The sequence below is a fragment of the Gracilinanus agilis genome, chromosome 2 (genome assembly GCF_016433145.1).
Source record: "Gracilinanus agilis isolate LMUSP501 chromosome 2, AgileGrace, whole genome shotgun sequence".
NCBI lineage: Eukaryota > Metazoa > Chordata > Mammalia > Didelphimorphia > Didelphidae > Gracilinanus > Gracilinanus agilis.
The window spans coordinates 439196691-439214893 of NC_058131.1; the positions used below are offsets into that span (position 1 = coordinate 439196691).

At 37.4% G+C, this 18203-nt stretch overlaps 1 protein-coding gene across 1 annotated transcript in view; it reads left to right on the forward strand.

Moving 5' to 3' along the window:
* The window catches only part of SPOCK1 (SPARC (osteonectin), cwcv and kazal like domains proteoglycan 1), a 794690-nt gene that overhangs the window by 313437 nt on the left and 463050 nt on the right, over window positions 1–18203 (forward strand). The gene's annotated exons all lie outside the window — the stretch shown is intronic.

Sequence of the window (18203 nt, forward strand, 5' to 3'; positions counted from 1 at the left end):
TACCCATATTTTCCTCTGAAAGTATATAGTTAGTTTTGATGTGTAGGTGATTTTTGGTTGTAGGCCCAATTCTCTCACCTTCCTGAACATAATATTCCATGTCTTGTGGATTGGCTGCCAGATCCTATGTAATCCTGACTGGAGCTCCTTGAGATATGAATTATCTCTTTTCTGACTGCTTACAATATTTTCTCCTTCACCTGTAAGCTCTTAAATTTGGCTATAACCTTCCTTGTGGTTGTATTTTGGGGATTTAATATATGGGGTAATATATGGATTCCTTCGATATCTATTTTGCCCTCTTGTTGAGAATATCAAAGCAGTTTTTTTGGATAATTAATTTTAAAATGAGGTCAAGGTTTTTATTTTGTTCCAAGGTTTTAGGTAGACCAATAATTCTCAAATCGTCTCTCCTGTATCTGTTTTCCATGTTTGTTATCTTTTCATTGAAATATTTCATGTTTCCTTTTATTTTTCATTCTTTTGATTATTGCTCTCATGAGATCATTAGCTTCTACTTGCTCATTTGTTATCTTTAAATCAGCTATGATCTTTTCATTTCCCTTTTTGGTTTGGTCTATCCTGTTTTTTATATCTTTTTAACAGATCAATTCTAGTCTTCAATTTGCTTATTACTTCATTTGTTTTCCCCTCTTTTTTCATCTGGGCAATTTTGTCTTTTAAGCTGTTATATTCTTTTTGTATCACTTTCATTTCTTTTCTCCACTTTTCTTATATCTTTCTTACTATGTTCTTGAACCCCTTTTTGAGTTTCTCAATGGCTTGTGACCAATTTTCATTTTTTTGCAGAGTTTGGATGTGTTTGCTTCTTACTCTGTGCCGTTCCTTCTATATTTAGATTTTTTCCTTCATAGCAATTATCCTGGGTAATGAGGTGTTTTTTGTTTTTTTTTTCGTTCCTTTTGCCACTAGGGGACTGGAATTCCTGCGTGTTTATGGCTTTTTTAGCTTCTGTCTTACAGGGATTTGCCTTGGTAGTATATTCCCTTCCCAGTCAGTAGCCTTAGGGAAGATAGGTAATGTGATGTTCTTTGTGTAGTGGGCTTTAAAGCATTTTGCCCTGAGGTTATCTTTCTTGTCCCTGCTTCATTGGCTTTGTCCAACCCCTTTCTGCCCAAGCTTCATGCTCTTCTGCCTAGGATCCTCACTCTTCAGCCTCAGGTCTCAAGTCTCACTGGCAAGGCCGTGCACTGTTTTCAAGGGTAAGTCTGTGGTGCTTTCCACCAGCCCCTGAGAGATTAGAGATTACCTGCCTCTTGCTCTGATTCTGGCATAGTAGGTGGTTTGGGGGAGGGATGATCAGCTTGGTTTTAGATAAATGCTGTTTCGCCCTGCCTACCTTTAATGGTAGGTCCCATGGGAGAGCCCCTTTACTCATTTGATTTTTATTTTTGTCATTTTGATATGCTTTGTATTGTTTGGTTGGCAGGAGATTCAAAAGATTCCTACTCTTTAGCCTCCATCATAGCTCCACTTCTTCAATAAAATTTTCATGGTAGCCTTCTTTGTAGTGGCAAATAGTGAAAAATAAAATAGATGTTTATTGATTTCGAATATAGTCCCCAAAGAAATTTGGTATGTAAGTTTTATAATTCTAACTTTAATGAATAAATAAGTTCTACATCCTTTCAAGGTGAGGAAAATAAGAAGATACTGTATAGATTGCTGGTAAATCTCCCAAGTCAGGAACACCATAACTCCCTTAGACATTTTTCAAGATAAAATGAGTAAACACATTGCTAACATTGAGTACTAAATAAATGTTTTTCATCATCTTTCATCATCACCTTGGAGATCTTCAATTTTGTTGAATGCTCATACTTTCCCCTAGAAGTATATAGTCAGTTTCGATGGGTAGTTGATCCGTGGCTAAAGGCCCAGCTCTCTTGCCTTTCTGAATATCGTATCCCAAGCCTTGCAGCCTTTTAGCGTGGAGGCTGCCAGATCCTGTGTGATCCTGATTGGTGCTCCTTGATATTTGAATTGTCTCTTTTTGGCTTCTTGTAAGATTTTTTATTTTACTTGATAGCTCTTGAATTTTGCTATTATATTCCTTGGTGTTGACTTTTCTGGGTCCATTGTAGAGGGTGATCTATGGATCCTTTCAATGTCTATATTGCCCTCTTGTTGTAGAACTTCAGGACCATTTTGCTGAATAATTTCTTTTAGTATGGAGTCCAAATTTCTATTAATTTCTGGTTTTTCTGGAAGACCAATGATTCTCAGATTGTCTCTTCTAGACCGGTTTTCTTGGTCTGTCACTTTCTCCTTGAGATATTTCATGTTTCCTTCTATTTTATCAGTCTTTTGGCTTTGTTTTATTAGTTCTTGTCTTGAGAGATCATTAGCTTCTAATTGCTCAATTCTAGCCTTTACGGACTGGTTTTCGGTTATAATCTTTTGGTTTTCAGCTATAATCTTTTGGTTTTCCTTTTCAATCTGGTCATTTCTGGTCTTCAATTGACTTGCCTCACTTTCCAATTGTGAAATTCTGCCTTTTAAACTGTTATTTTCTTGCCAGATCTTTTCCATCTCTCTCAACATCTCAGACTTGAACTCTTCAATAGCTTGTGACCAGTTTTCATTGTTTTGGGAAGTTTTGGATATGATTACTTGTTTGTCCTCCTCTGTTGTCTGGATTTTCTCTGTGTAAAAGTTGTCGAGTGTTCCAGATTTCTTCCTTATGATCTTTCTCCCCTGAGCTTTCAGATTTTGGCTTGCCATTCTTAGCCCAGCGCCTTCTGGGCTTTATCCTCATACTCAGGGTCTGTCTGAACTCTCTAAACTTCCAAGGTTTCAGATCTCTTTGTTCTTGGGGTTGAGCCTCTCGGTGGTCCTCCCCGTCTGCCCCTCTGCCGTTTCACCCCTTTATAGCATGGAAATGCCCCGATTCCACGTACCTTCAATGCTGAGCCCTGGTGTAGGGTCCCTTTGTTCGTCTGGATTCGTTTTTATGTCCCCTTGAGGAGTCCTGCATGCTTTGGTTAGGAGAGATCGAGCTGCTGCTCATTACTCTGCCTCCATCTTAACCAGAAGTCTCTGACCCTCCTGCTATTCTTAATCTTCTCAGATTCTAAGTTTCCTCCTAGGTATGGGTCTGGTCCTTAAATAGACCAATCCTGGGCTACGATGTAGGGTATCATGGTCCCTCCTCCAAACACAGAATTAGTCCATTGAAGACCAATTCCATGCCAGCAATAGTTGGGCTGGAACTCTGAGGCTCACTGTGGGATGCAGTTCCCCCATCCAGAACACTTTAAAACCCACATTCCCTCCTGTGATCATTTGGGAGACCACTCTTCCCAATGAATCAAAAGAAACATAACAGACTTAAGATACATTTATGTATGAAAATACAACATCTTGTATTTTGTATCAGAACAAAAGAAATATACATTCGTGTATGAAAATACAACAACCTAGGGATAATGAAACAAAAGGGAAACAATAACAAAAGCAATTAGGGGGCAGTCCCCTTTTGCAGAATTAAGTACATATATAACAAATCCATTTTAACAAAACAAAAGTATTTACCTGTAATAATCATATAATCTGAAAGTATTTTAATGTTTGATGAAATGACAGACTTGTTAAATATGTCTGTTAAGAGTCAGCTCTCTTTATATCAGTATTACTTGGATAACAAGGGAAATTTTTTGTAAATGTGGCAAATCAGAGAATGTCCCAGCACTGATAGCTTGAGGGAAGGCTTTTCTAGTTGATAATGTTGGAAGTATCCCTGGCTGAGTAAGCCCAGACCCTCTTCAGGCGAAAGCCTGCCCCCCTGTGTAAAAACGGCACCCCTTTTCAGAAATGGAATCTGACTTGAGCAGCTTACTCTGAAATCCTTTGTCCCTCCTTGTCCCTTCAAATAATCTCCCTTTATCTTACTGAGAATTTATTTTTATTTAGTAGGCCAAGGCAATTGAAGGTAGGGAGAGGATGGAGTTAATCAGGAAGCTCTGAAATCTAAATGCCATGAGGTCATTTCCCTCTGGCCTGCTAAAATGACTGAAACCAGAGATTCACCTTCCCTTCCCCTATTTCTATCTTTAATCTATATTACTAGAAATATGGTAGGTTCCTTATGTAAGGTAGGTATGGGTTAAGAGTCTTTGGAGTTCACTCCAAGGGTCTCAGAGTCCCAGATCCTCAGGACCATCAAGATCTCAATCTCTTTAATTTGATTGTAGAAGCTGAAAGAAACAACAGGCTTTGTGTTATGGTGGTCCAAGAAAATCTTTGGGCTGGCTCTTGATCATTCACCAGGCAAGCTACTCTCCTCCTCTCACCCCTGACATCCCAGATCAGAAGCCTTCCTCTCCTCCAGCTGACCATCCATGCAATCAAGCCAACTTCCCAATATTCTAAAAGATTGCTATAACTCATTCAGCCCTTACATACCAATACAAATGAATTTAACCCCCCAATGTTCAATTCTGCACATCCAGTTTGCTTAGGATCTCCTGGAGCATCTTGTGCTCTCTGTGGCATCTCCATGGCATCTTTGGCAAGGAGTTCACCCTCTGGATTCTGGGAGGCAACAGATTTCTTACCCTAAAATTTTTTTTCTCAAAAAGAACTTAAAACTTTTCATTACAAAATAAAAACACATTCCCCTCTGAGGAATAAAGAAACATTGAAGTCACATGGGATTACATGGCTGAGGTTTGAGGTCTATGAATCATTGCTAATTAAAAACATCAGAAAAAATATCAGAAAAAGACAAATAACTAGTAGATGAAATATAAAATATCCAATTCCAAATTTGATATGAAAATTTCTAAATAAGGGAATCCAAAATCACAGTAGGTTCTTAAATCAAAGCAATCCATGTCTGACATCATGCACTTACCCACTCAGCACCCAGGACCGTAGTCAACCACCACAGCATGAAATATGGAAAAGGGACTAGATTTTATTTATTTCTTGGTCTATTCTTTTATTGCTCCTCAGGGACAAGGAAGCCAGAACAGCCAATTGTTAGCCAGGTTTGCTCTGCTCCAACTTAACTATCCTCTTCTCATCTAATTAAAGACTCTCTCCTACCTTTTTGTGATGGCTGTAGTTGTTCTTTTTTCCTCTAATAGAGGCTCTCCAACTACAGGAACCTTCTTTCTCTTTTGGGCAAGGGAAATGGAGGTCACACTTTTCCACAGATGAGAATCTCGAGCTTCAGGACTTTGTTCCTCATTGCCTGAGTTCAGAATGCAAAGCCCTTTCAATTAACAGTTTTTCCCATAATCCTCTTATCTCACTCCAACTGTCACTACCCCTCCAACCACTGTCTGCATCCATCTCAGTGGCCCAAAGTGCCAAAATCTTGATTCAGTTTTCCTTTCCACTCTTCCTTCCTTCCTTCCTTCCTTCCTTCCTTCCTTCCTTCCTTCCTTCCTTCCTTCCTTCCTTCCTCTCTTCCTTCCTCTCTTCCTTCCTTCCTTCCATTTATGCTCTTTGTTCCTACCCCTTCCCTTTCTTTCTTTATTCTCTTTCCTTTCTTTGGTCAAAACCTTGCAGAGTGCACCTTGCAAAGAGGATTTCTCTGCTGAGTTAATAATCATTCCCTTCACACCCAAATAGCAACTCTCTGTTCTTTCTATGAATTGATTTGGCAGGTATTTGCTAAAATTTCCCACCTACTTTTCTTTTTACTCTCTCCTCCAATATCATTCCCTTCCTTTCTCCATATACCATTGAGTAACTACTGAAACTTTTTTAATAACTGATACCATTCCTTACTAGGTGTACCTAAAGTCCTATAGGGCTCAGAGTTTGCCCTATACCCTTTCTTTCCTTCCTTCCACTTTTTTCTTCCTCCCTCCTCTTATTTCCATTTTTTCTATTTCTTCTTCCTTTCCCCCTTCTTTTTCTCCTCCCACAAATATTTCCTGAATATATATATTCTGTGCTAGATGCTGAGACTCGAAGATAAATATGACAATGCTTTGTATTTAGGAGGTCCTTAGAAAAGCAATTATCATAGCAAAAGAGTGCTTGATCTCTGGTCAGAAGACTAATGTTTAAATCTTTTTTCTGATGTGTATTAACCAAATGGGGGAATTCCTTCTCCTCTCTGAGTTTCAGTTTCTTTATCTATCAAAGGATAGGTAGACAAGAATATCTTTCCAATTCTAGACCGTGTGATTGTTTAAAAAAATAAAGTAGGTGTTTGTGTGTTGAATCATATAGAATTACTGATAATGTGGCACATGACCAGGAAGACTTCATGAGAGGAAGGATTTAAAATAGACTTTAATGGCTAGATAGGATTTCAGAGGTGGATGAGAAGAAATTTCAGGGAAAAGCAGTGAGGATAAAAATGAAGGAGAAATGGTACAGGGAAGAGTTGAGAAGCCCAGTTTCATTGTATCCTTAAAACTTACATGGTTCTGTGATCTCACTGATGAGTATACCTTCCATTCCATATCACAACCCATTTATGCTTAATTTTTCTATTACAGTAATGTCCAGATATTCACACGCATGCTAGAAGGATTTCCTCAACACTTCAGAGGGCTTACTTGGAGTTTTTTTTTTTTTAAACTGATATGCGTTACTGTGTTGTTCTTAGTTTCTCACTACATTCGTGCTTACTACATGACTCGTTCATACTCCTTTTCTCAGCATGAATATCTTCACAATATTCTTTTTATCATTTCGTGGGCACAAGCCATCCTCAGGAATATTATATTCATTTATTTTTTGTCATAATAAATTTTTAACTTGTAATTCACACATCCTGCAATTTTAATTCATTCAGGGGACTTTGTGTCTCATAGAGTCATTCTCCTCTTATTTATTGAATAAATGTATATTGTGTGAATATATCTATGTGTATATATAACATATACTCATATATGTTTCCTTTTTCCCTATTAGAATTTAAGCTCCATGTGAATGGAGATTATTTTAATAGTTATAATTATTTCCTTAACAATTAGCACAGTATTTGGCATATAATAGTTGCTTAATAAATACATGCTGATTGATTAATTGATCATTACTTTAAAAGTCCAATTTTATTTTCAGTGTAGGTACTCCATTTATTGATTCACATCACAAATGTATATTTGTGTATCTTTGTCATTAACCTTCCTCTATTCAATTTCATGAAAAGTGAGGATCACTACTTGATTCCAGATATGGCAACCCCTTTTAGAGGAAGGAGACCCTTTATTAGAATCATTTCTTAAAAAGTTAATTTGGGTGGCAGGTAGGTGGATTAGTCGATAGAATTAGGCTTAAGGAGGCCCTGGTTTCAAAGTTGACCTCTGACATATCTTAGCTGAATGACTCTGGTCAAATCACAACCCTAACTTCCTAGCCTTTACCACTCTTCTGCCTTAGTATAAGTTCTAAGACAGAAGAGTCATACTGGCTATGGAAAAGGTTTTGTGTTACTATTTCAGATATGATAGTGAGGGTAGAGAAAATTAATCTAATTTATAGGGAGAAGACTAAGATAGAGAAATTTTGGGTTCCCTCTACCATGTTCTAGGACACTGATCTGCTTTGAAAACCATGAAAAGTGTCTCTGCTTGTGAGTGGGATGGTGATGAAAATAAATCTTTTCACTTAATGGTGATGAAGCAGTAACCTTAGTGAATCATTACAACGTTTGGTTCAAAAATTCTTGGAGAAAAACTATCTCAGAATGTTACTGATGTTAGGCTGCCTCTAGGGGAGATCAGAGAAAAAGGAAAATCATTTGTATAACAGTTCTTGCAGATGACTCACTTTTTGAATGAAGTTTTATATGACACAGGCGTTCCTGGAGCAAGGGCACACAAAAGAATTTAGCTTCTGTGATGTTTTGGTCCACTTAGGAAGGAATACACCAGTTTGGATTTGAAATTCAATTTGATCTGATTTCATTTGAGAAGTGACTGAATGGTGCTATATATAAATGTAGATCATTAGAAGTAAGGTAACTTTGTCAAATTTTTTTTTCAGAACTCGGATAACTTTAATATGAAGTAAATGGACTTTTTAGATTAAGTTAATAGCTACCCATTTTGAGGATACTTTTTTTTTGTCTGTTGTAAAATGCCAATAATTCTTTTAGAAGAGTCTTAGTTAAATCTCCAGTGATATTAGCGGTCATTTGTGTAGAAAGTGAAATTACTAAACTTGATCTCTAGATAGATCTAAACCTTTCTTCCCCAGAATAACAAAGCTCACTCAAATAGATGAAAAATAAGAAAAGCTGTACCTTTGATTTCAAATATATAATACATATTACCTGATAAAGGTAAATTTTAGCCAGAGACTAGAAGTTATTTTGGCAAAACTTTCAGAAACTCTAAGGGGAGAATTTTGTTTTTTTTCCCACTACGAATAATTTGTTGGTACAAGATAATGCAGGGAAAGTAAGAAAAGGAAAGGTGTTTACTCATATTTAGTCAGTGTTCTCAAATGACACTGGAGGATGAATATAATTTCTTTTAGACTTGAAGATCATTTTCATGCTAAGCTTAATGAGTATCTGTAATATTATCAATGTAATGTACAGTAAAGTGCTAGTGGTGCAGTGGATAGAGCCGACCTGGAGTTAGGAAGACCCGAGTGCGAATCCAGCATCAGATATCTAATAACTGTGTGACCCTGGACAAACCACTTAACCTCTATTTGCCTGAGTTTCTTCAACTGTAGAATGGGAATAACGGTAATAGCACCTGTCTCTCATGAATGTTGTGAGGATCAAAAGTGATCATATTTGTGTAAGCATTAACAGCTCAGCCTAGCACATGATTCATATTCCCTTCCCTCCCTTTCTTGCAGATCTCTGACTGGTTACCCCAAAACTTTCAAACTCTTTTGGAATTTAAGGAACTGAGAAAGACAGAAGTCATTGATTTTCAGACTAGTCATAGTTGGCATCAACAATGATTCTTCTTCTAGTCACTTTGTCTCAAAATCCTTGACACTGTATTCCCTTTTTGCTTTCTTTCCCTGAGATTTTGACACAGAAATGGCTTTTCTTCTGTCAAAGGATAGTCCTTCTGCATATATACTTGACCCCTATCCTCTCTTCTAGATTGTATCCTCAATATCCCTTCCCCCTTAATCTTGAATCTCTCCCTAACTACTGATTCTTTCCCTATTAAATTTAAATAAGCTCAAGACTTCTCTCTCCTTTCCTAGACCATTCCATCCCTTTAAGATTCTTTCCTTGTATTACTCTTTCCCTTCTTAACTAAACTATATATAAAAAGATGCCTACACTTGCTATCTCCCCTTCATCTCCTCTTCTGAATCCTTTGCAATCTGGCTTTCAGTCTCACTATTTAACTGACCAATTTCAAAATAGACTAAGTTTTCATCCTTCTGGGCCTGTGTTCTATATTTGACACCATTAGCCACTCCTCTCCTCTTGAATATTCTCTCTATTCTTTTTTTCTGAGTACTACTTTCTTCTAGTTCTTCTCCTATTTGTCTGTGTACTGTGCCAGACTAGATTATTGTTGAAGTCCCTTCAAGCTGTAATAATCTGTAAATCTAAGAATCAAAAGCAAAGTTTCCCAAATCTTATAATATTACAGAACGAGTGTTAAAAGTATTAAGCATTTCAGTATCCTAGAAAGGTCGACATACCTCTTGCCTCACTCTGTTTTCAAAAATCTTGCTTTATTTTAGGACATAATGTTAGTTAGCATTTAAACCAATCTAGATGACCAGCTAGGTGGCACATTTGGTAGAGTAAACTCATTTCCCTGAGTTTAGATTTGGCCTCAAATACTAGCTGTGTGACCCTGGACTAGTCACTTAACCCTGTTTGCCTTAGCTTCCTTATCTGTAAAATGATCTGGAGAAGGAAATGACAAACTCCTCCATTATTTTTGCTAAGAAAATCCCAAATGGGATCATGAAGAGTCAGAGTGGACTAAAACAACTGAAAACATATGACTAATAGTTATTGTATCTAATGGGTGATCATCTGCTTTTATTTAGGCCTCTATGTTTTTATCTCTTCTTCCCTTTCCCCATTTTTTTACTCATTAAAGTCTCACTCATAGAAGGGATAAAAGAGAAATAACAGGAGGTGAAATAAAAATTAATAATCATATTCTATAGGAGTCACTGAGAATAGCTAGCTATTTAATGTCAGTAGAGTGAATAGCATGTGATCCTTCATCAGGTTTCCTGTGCTTTTCTCCTCCATTGATAGTCAATCAGTTGTCAAAAAAGTCCTATTGGTTAAAACTAGGAGCAATGGTGTATGTAGTTGAGAAGGAACATTTTTTGACCTCGATGTTTTGAAAAAAACCCAACAGTGGAGTAGTGGGTAAGTCAGATGAAGGATTTTCTCACTGGACTGTTTAAAATATAAAAATAAAAAAAGAACCTCTTGTCAGCAATCTTGTAAAAAATATGTTGCTTAAATATATATGGGGAAGACTAGGGGACTCCTTTGTTCCCTTCTGGTTCTAAAGAATGATGATTTGTGATCAAGCATTGTCTTGTTCTGCATCAGATTTGGTATCTCTCAAATCACATTACTACACTGTCTTTTTGACTCTTGTCACTGTTTACCTGGACAATCGTGATCACTTCCTAGGTATTATGCCTCCTTCCAGTCTTTCCCTAATTCAAGACATCATTCCCATACTTGATAAAATTAGCTCCCTAATGTAGAAGTCTGAGCTTATCATTCTCTTCCTCAGAAAAATTTCAATGTCTCTTTATTGCCTAACGGGTAAAATACAAACTCCGTAACCAGGTATTTAAGTTGATGAAATAAAACATTTTATATGCTGCCTGCTGGACACAAGTCTGCCAGAGAAAAATTTATTAAATTATTCTAATTCTAAGCAACTCTGCTTAGAAAGAAAATCTAAAGGGATAGGAATTCCCATGACTTTGAAATCTCTCTGAGATAAGCCACTTTCATGTTATAATCAATAATATTTCTAAACAAAGTTCTACAAGAATTTAAAGAGCTCAGATAAAATTTAGTTAAGAGTTTTGATTCTTTAAACAAAATAATATCACTTAAAAAGTCAACACATTCTGGAGAATCAATCTCCTAAATTCATTCTGATCACAGACAAAAAGAGTTAAGGGACTTAGTTTAAGGTGTTCGCATACACACTAAATCTGGTCATCATCCTAATCCATTTTCTAAGACCTTGGAGTTTCTTCTTAAAGTTTGACCTAGTTTTCCTTTCAGGAAGTGTTGAGACCTTTAAAATATAATTAAGGTCATGAGTTTGGTTTTTTCTGGATCACATTGTTTGCCTAAAGTAAGGTCTATATGCAAAAGCTAACCTTTTGTATCTACTTTGTTCACCAAGGTAGATACATAGATTAATAATGACAATGACCCTCGTTATGATTTTCATTGTACAGTAATCACTTTATATACAGTTTTCAAACAAAATTTTCATGTCCCTTTTCTTATTAGACTCTCATAATATCTCTGTTGAAGTAATATACGTAATACACTTCATTTTCCATACAAGAAAATTGAGCATCATGGAGACATGACTTAACCGAGATCTTAGATCTTATAAGCACCAGAATTGATATTTATATACATTCTGACTGCTAAATCTATTCTTTTTCTATATTGCAACATTACAATTATATTGGCTCTTCCCATTTTTTATTTCATCACTTTGTTTTGGTTATTATTTAGTAATGTCCAACTCTATTTGATCCCATGAACTTTGTTGATAGGATTTGCTTGTTGTAGATTGTTATGAAATAAAACTAGATGTAGATTATAGATGGAGAGGGAGAGGATGATATGACACCTCCCTCCTTTATAACAGTGTCCAGGCAGGATCCTTCAGATCAATGGATGATATGCCTTCAGGTCCCACCTGGGGTTGATTGATAGTGTAAATGGGCTTTATTAGCTTGGTAACGATTTGTCTCTGACTGCGTATCTCCCTTCCCAGAGAAGCTAGGAAATAACCACTCCAGGAAGGTACTTTAAAAGGCTTTGACTGTATTTAACAAAGATGGGGTATTGGGATTGGATAGAGGTATTGGGAAACCCTAATTAAATGTGTTAATGATAAACCTTTAAACTGTAGGCAAGTAATGAGTCAGGATGGTTAGCTTCTTTGGTCCAGCCTGGCCACAGCCAAACCATAGTGGGCAAACTGCTGCTTGATGTTTCAGCTTCTTCTCCTTTGCTACATGATATGCCTAACCAGTCTTTGGGATATCCACCCCTTTCCACCCTCTTCTTCTTCTCCTGACAACTTCCCGGATCCCTTCCGGGCCATGGGAAACCTAGATAGCTAAGATGATTGATCTAATATCTAGGGGCAGTAGAACCAGAGATGATGGTATGGGTACAGGTTGATGATTTTATCAGGAACAAGGCAGGAAGATCTTGCAAGGTTGAGCCCAGCAAGTCTCAATCACCCAAAGACTCAGGTCTCAGGGAAGGAAAGGAACCCCCAGCCAGGGCTGCCAGAGTGTTTTATACCCCCCTGGGCCAACTACTCTCCCCTGTTCTCATGGCCCTCTGGGAACATTCTGATATCCAACAGATCCACCTGTCAATCAACAGTGTGGAATCCTTGCTCCCAGAGATTCAATATAACAAGATACTAGAGTAGTTTGCTATTTCTTTATTCAGTATATTCCCATTCTACAGATGAGGAACTGAAGGAAAAGAGGATTTAAATGATTTGCCCAGTCACACAGCTTGTGAATATCTGAAGCCAGATTTGTACTCAGATGTTCCTGATTCCAGGCTCAGTGATCTATTTGCGGAACTGTATCACTGCTCCTTAATAAAGTTTGTGAGTCTCCTGGACTACACTCTTATCTGGAATTCAGACAAATTCTGGTCATGAAGTGAAAGCCTGTGAAAGTATTTCCCTTAGTGTGTAGTCTAGCCAGAGACAGCTAATTCCTGGGGGCTCCCATTCATATACTTCTCTGGTACCAAGAAGAGAAAGCATGAGTTCATTTGATGATCTCCAGATCTCTTTCTTCAAAGAAAAGCAATGCAAAATAAAACTGTTTAAAGAATGATTTTTTAAACTAATACAATTAGATTGTTGAGTACAACAGAAACTATGAGCAGGAATAAATGGATCTTGGGGAAAGTGGTTACTTTGTTTGGTCCTACACTAAGTTACACCAACTTGAGAATCATGGTTTCATGGATCGATTTAGGAAGGAACCTCAAAAATCATCTAATTTAAGGGTTTTAAAATTTTTTTTGTGTTAGGGACCCCTTTACCAGTCTGGGAAAGCCTATGGACTCATTTTCAGAATAATGTTTTTTTAAACACATAAAATAAAAATATATAGATTTATAGAAGAGATCTATAGATTCAATTTCAATTATAATAAAATGTATTTATATGATATATTATATATACTTATATGTATATGTGTATATAATATATGATATATGTAACATCTATCTATCTATCTATCTATCTATCTATCTATCTATCTATCTATCCTCTATCTGACTATCTTTCTATTTACCTATCTTGCTATCTAATAAATCTGTGGATTTAAGGACTTGTTATCTGTGTATGTTCACAGATCCCATCTTAAAATCTATGAGTTAATCCAACAGGTAAGGAAGTTTAGTATGAGAAAAGTTAAGTACCTTGTCCAAGATCAAATACCTCGGCTTCCACTCAGAGTTCTTTCTTTGACTCCAAGTGAAACTCATTGAATTTTGGGTAGAAAGTTTCTTTCGTTCCTGGCCTTTCATTTCTTTTCTATGAAATGAGGCAGTGGTACTAGAAATTTTAGGTCATCCGGTTTCTTGGGCATTAGCTCCCTTCAGAGAGAAAACAATAAAATACAAATGGCAGTCTGATGCTGTTATTTTAATGGTTACTATTGGATTTAAGGACTTCTTAACTATAAGCAGGATAAGGTGTAGAATAAAAATTAGGAACCCTTTCCTTCTCATTTTGTTTATCCTAGCTCAGTGTAATCTTAGAAGTGTAAATATTTAAGTGTTGTTCCTATAGATGTTTTGGTTTAGATCATGCTTATATAGGTTGTATGTACTAGCTTCCTGGCAGACCATTTCTAGGCCCATGAAAGTCTACATACAGTCTTTGCTCTTTTGTAACCTCCACGAGGAAAGTTGACCAGCAACCTTTGACAAAACAACAAGAGATTGAAGGCTATAGTCAAGTTTCTGACAGTTATAAAGCATAGTGTCTTCTTATTTGTTTCGTGTAATAGTTTCTTTCAGCCAAAAAATCCATTTTAAAGACATGTTTCATCATTTGATTAGGTGGAAGTTATTAGTTGTAGACTGTGAAAGGGAATTCTTGGTTCTTTTTGAGTTCACACTTGTGAAAAGGAAATACTTTTTCTGTTTGCCTAGTTGGAGTTAGAACTTTGACAATAACTTAAGTACCCCTACTTAGTACCTCCCTAGATGATGAGCACAAGATTAGTTCTCCTTTGTCTACCTTTTGATTGAATCAAATCAAGCTTGAACTAGGCGAGTTCACACCTTTCTTGATGCTGGATGAGAAACCAGCAAGATACTTGGAGAGTATCTTTTTCTCTGAAACTCAAACAGCCAGAAACTTTTAAAGAGTTCACACAATTAGAAAAGTATGAATCCATAGATGACAACTCATGCAATTTGGAAACTGTGATTGGCCCCCCATCAAAAGAAACCCCCATAAAATCCATGAAGATCCATGAGCAGTGAGTCTGGTGAAGGAGGCTAGTAGAGAGTGAGCTCCAAGAAGAGAGTCACTCCAAGAAGGCTTCAAGAAGGTTGACTTAAAGAAGAAATTGGGCCTTAGGATTCACCTCCAGCTCCAGTCAGTGTCTTGGGTGAGTGGTTTTCCCTTCCTGTCTTCTGGAGATAGTTCTGATTGAATGTTAACAAGTCCTGACTAAGAATTTTATAGGTTAATGTCTTTTCTACACTTTTGTATTCCTCTACTTTATGAATAAAAGATTTATAATTTTCATAAATTTAGCCAAACCATTAATTTGAACACTTACAAGACATACACATATGTCTACAGATTGGGCATATCCACAGGGACTTTTAAATGTATACATGAGCATATCTATATTGTTTACATGTTATGTGTTTGCATCTGAATATATGTACATGTATATTTCTATAACCTATAGAACTATATCTACATTTAGACTTATAGATACACATATATACACATTCCTATATATACATATATACCCCATTATAACGACTACAGTGGTTTATAGCTCTTCAATTAATAAGATTGTATTTGTTCAACTCTGATGAACCAGTTTAGTTCAAAAAAACATTCTCAATAGGGGAATAAGACCATTGAATTTTCAAATTGATCAATAATGCTGTTTACATTTTACTGATCTGAGACTACAGAGAGGATTAGATTCTTTACCAGGCTGACAAACCTACATTGAAGTACTCTAAAAGTGAGCCAGGTCCTGAATAACTGATTTTTGCAGTGGAAGGATAAGAGATACCTAGGGTATTCTTATCCTCATCCATAATTGCATCCAGTGGAAATTCCAATTACATGGTAATGCTAATTAATGTCTGTACTTTCATAATCTAACCACATAGTAAAAGTGATAGAGCATTTGCCATAAAGGAAGATTATTATTTGATTGGAATAAGAGAGTCTTGAGCTGCGGGTGGGGGTGGTTGACAACAAATATTTATCAAGTAGCTCTCATTGGGCTAGGCATGTAAGTAGTTATCTAGTCCAACCTCCTACCCAACAAAGAAGCTTCTTCTATCACATTTCCTGTCAGGTCAACACCTGCCTGAAATAATGATCAATGTGATGTTTCACCCTTTACCCTATCATGACTGTTAGGCACTATGAGAATAAATTCTTTGCATATTTGTCATCAATAGCCTTATTTTTACTGTGGAAATGGCAGAAAGTAAATAAAATGACTATCTCAGCCTATCTTAAGGTCTATCTTCCCTCCTCAAAACATCTGTAGAAGGGTTCCGGGTTAAGATGGCGGCAGAGTAAGAAGCAGCTCTTAACCTCTCCTGACCAAAACACACAAAACTCCTCAAGGGGACATAAAAACAAGTCCAGACGAACGGAGGAACCCCACAACAGGGCACAGCGTGGAAGGTACGTGGAATCGAGGCATTTCCATGCTATAAAGGGGTGAAAGAGCTCTCACTAAATCGCGAGCTGAGCAAACACCCCACCCCCACCCCCTCCACATAGAACATCTATAGCGCCGAAGCCAGCTAAAAAGAAATAGAGCAAGTTTGGGGCACCCATCGAGTCATTGGCAGCTCCGGGGCTTGTTCCTGAGAGCAGCAAGATTTAGGACCCCAATAAGCCAAAGAACGCACGCGAAATCTGAGCGCGGGAGCAGAGAGTGGACGCAGGGCGCAGAACGCAGGCTGAGAGCACAGGTCAGAGGCAGAGGCGTGGGTGGAGGCAGACATAGCCAGGAACTAAAGCTCTGAAAACCTGAGTGGGGAACCAGTGCAGACGGGTATACGACTATGGAAGCAGCACCCTGAGACTTGTAAAGGAACCTCCTGCAGAGGATCAAGCAAGGGGGTGCACCAGGGGGCTTGACCTTGGAAAAAACCAGAACTCAGACCTCAGGAGCCAATAGACTGCAGACAGACACTGAGCGCGAGGATAAACCTGAGAAGCTGCTGGGCTAATGATGGCTACCCAGTCTCAGGAAGCTCAGAAGAGAAAGAATAACAACAAGAAAAAGAAGCCTTTAACACTTGACAACTTTTACACAGAGAAAATCCAGACAACCGAGCAAACAGAGGAGGAGAACAAACAAGCATTTGGACCCTCCTCAAATAAGGAAAACCCCTCACAAGCTATGGAAGAGTTCAAAACTGAGATTTTGAGGAAAATGGAAGAGATCTGGCAAGAAAATAACTGTTTAAAAGGTAGAATCTTGCAATTGAACACCAGAAATAACCAGATTGAAAAGGAATGCCAGAAGATTATGGCCAAAAACCAGAAGATTATGGCCGAAAACCGAAAGATTATAGCCAAAAATCAATCCCTAAAGGCTAGAATTGAGCAAGTAGAAGCTAATGATCTCTCAAGACAACAAGAACAAATAAAACAAAGTCAAAAGACTGATAAAATAGAAGGAAACATGAAATATCTCAATGAGAGAGTGACAGACCAAGAAAACCGGTCTAGAAGAGACAATTTGAGAATAATTGGTCTTCCAGAAAAACCAGAAATTAATAGAAACCTGGACTCCGTACTAAAAGAAATTATTCAGCAAAATTGCCCTGAAGTCCTACAACAAGAGGGCAATATAGACATCGAAAGGATTCATAGAACACTCACTACATTCGATCCAGAGAAGAAAACGGTTAGAAATATTGTTGCCAAATTCAAAAGCTTTCAAGCAAAAGAAAAAATCTTACAAGAAGCCAGAAAGAGACAATTCAAATATCAAGGAGCACCAATCAGGATCACACAGGATCTGGCAGCCTCCACGCTAAAAGATCGCAAGGCTTCAAATACGATATTCAGAAAGGCCAGAGAGCTGGGCCTGCAACCACGGATCAACTACCCATCAAAATTGACTATATATTTCCAGGGGAAAGTATGGGCATTCAACAAAATTGAAGAATTCCAGGTATTTGCACAGAAAAGACCAGGGCTAAATGGAAAGTTTGATATCCAACCACAAAAATCGAGAGAAACCTGAAAAGGTAAATAAGATTCAGAGGGGAAAGAAAGAAAACTTATAATTTTTAAATTTGCCTTTTTAAGGGCCTCAGTGAGATCTAATTATCTGTATTCCTATGCAGAGAAATGTTATGTATAATCCTCTGTAGTGAACTCTATTCACTATTATAATATTCACTATTATAGTAATCGGAAGAATAATTCACAAGGTGAGGGTGGAACACTAAATAATCTAAGATGATATGGGGGATGTGAAAGAGGGGGTGAATAGCAGGGGACACCAAGAGAAACTTGAGTGAATAAGAAAATAGGATATTCTATTACACACAAAGAGGGCACAGGAGGGAGAGGGGACAAATACTATTATAAGAAGGAGAGGAAGAGAGCATTAAGAGGTAATAATCAAACCTTACTCTTAGTGTAATCAACCTAGAGAGGGAAGATTAGCTATACTATCCATTGGGAAATGAAACTCTTATCTAACCCTTCTGAGAAAGTTAGAAGGGATAAACCAAGGGGAGCAGGGGAGTGGGGAGGTCAAAAAAAGGGAGGGGA